Source organism: Rhamphochromis longiceps, linkage group LG4 (genome assembly GCF_057381845.1).
Source record: "Rhamphochromis longiceps isolate RC_006_pf linkage group LG4, R_longiceps_female_GT1.1, whole genome shotgun sequence".
NCBI lineage: Eukaryota > Metazoa > Chordata > Actinopteri > Cichliformes > Cichlidae > Rhamphochromis > Rhamphochromis longiceps.
The window spans coordinates 32,450,237-32,451,787 of record NC_140560.1 but is presented as its reverse complement, the minus strand read 5'-3'; the positions used below and the strand labels follow the sequence as shown (position 1 = coordinate 32,451,787).

Here is a 1,551-nt window from a genome sequence, read left to right as displayed (position 1 = left end):
CACAGTGGCTAACCTTTATTTATAAATGTATTCTTAAACAATCCCCTTTTATTTTTGAAATGATCTCCAATGATGAAATGGTCTCAGATTCACTCAGTCTTGTTTTTTCCTATATACTTACTCTCTGCATTCATTCACTGAAGCAGCGTGTAGGGACAGTACCTTGCTCAGGGGTTTGAGCTTTCCCCTCCAAAAACAGCTTGTGGCCCGTACGGGGATCGAACCCACAACCTTGGCGTTATTAGCACCACGCTCTAACCAACTGAGCTAACTGGCCTAGCTTGTGTACCACCTCTCTGCCGGATATTGATATGTGCTTAACTTATTCTATTTAAATGTGAACATAATGGAAATGGGGGTTTTTTGCCTTCCATGAATAGAATAAAAAATATTCACATATTCAATACTTGCCTTTTGTTCACAACCTGACTGCAGAAATGTGGGGAAAGCAGTGTTAAGGTTAATACTGCTTTGTCAAAAACATGGCATAAGATCTGAAAGAACGATGTAAACTGAGGGAATGGATTTGATTTCTTGGATACTGGTGTGGATATAAAATACAGATGTTGTGGTGTTTAGACAAAGATAAGTCTAGTCGAGACAAGAGCCTCTCCTGTTGAGTCTAAAGACGGGATGACCCCTGTGTGATGTTTAACCACACTGATTTCTTATCTGTTTGCCGTTGAGGTGACACATTGTGCCTGATGTAACAGTTGGAGGCCCACTGTATACAGTTATGTCTCAGCATGCATTGGGAAACATGCCGGGGGAGCCATACGGAGTCGGGAGAGTGGACGCCACATGTTTTTAACTGGCTGCCAAGTAGGGGATAGTACATCACCTGTGACTGGTTACAGATCTAAAAACAAGAATTATAGATGAGATTCAACACAGAGGAGGAGGTGCTTTCACCCTTCACAAATCGTTTGCAAATATAAAACCACAAAAAGTACACGTTGAAGACTGGAGCTGAGCCAAAGCTGGAAGAGAGCATACACTTTCCTCCTGACAGGCTGTCTTTAGGCTGTCATATAGATGGTGTGTGTGTGTGTGTGTGTGTGTGTGTGTGTGTGTGTGTGTGTGTGTGTGTGTGTGTGTGTGTGTATTTCTTTCTCCCTAGTTAACTTAATATCAAAGGTTCAAAGCAAAGAATAAAAACGGATCCTTTAGCGTTTAACGCACCATGCTGTGGTATTATTTCATGAAATAGAGAGGTTTTCTTACAAAAGTGTTCCCATATTTCAAATATATTTATGTAAAACAGATACTGTAAATTTCAACTGGATATTTCATCTCAGAATTTGTGGTCTGTTACAAGCAGAAATAAATGTTTTAAATATAAGGGTTCTTCTTCCCAGTAGCTTAGTAAAAAGGCAGTATGCCCATGTCGCTTCTGAGGTTTTACACATCAAGTAACAACCATAACACCCTCACTCCTTCCATAGGAATTATTAGGGTAAGTAGCAGCCAGCTGTTTATAATCAAACGCAATTAATTAACTGATAATGAGCAAGTGAGACCACTTCTATAAAAGTGGACGTTTTCACAGTT

At 40.0% G+C, this 1,551-nt stretch overlaps 1 non-coding gene across 1 annotated transcript; it reads right to left on the bottom strand.

The window, feature by feature from the left end:
* Positions 1-203: 203 nt before the first annotated feature.
* trnai-aau (transfer RNA isoleucine (anticodon AAU)) lies at positions 204-277 on the bottom strand. The gene has a single exon. It is a non-coding gene; the product is annotated as a tRNA-Ile (tRNA).
* Positions 278-1,551: the final 1,274 nt, after the last annotated feature.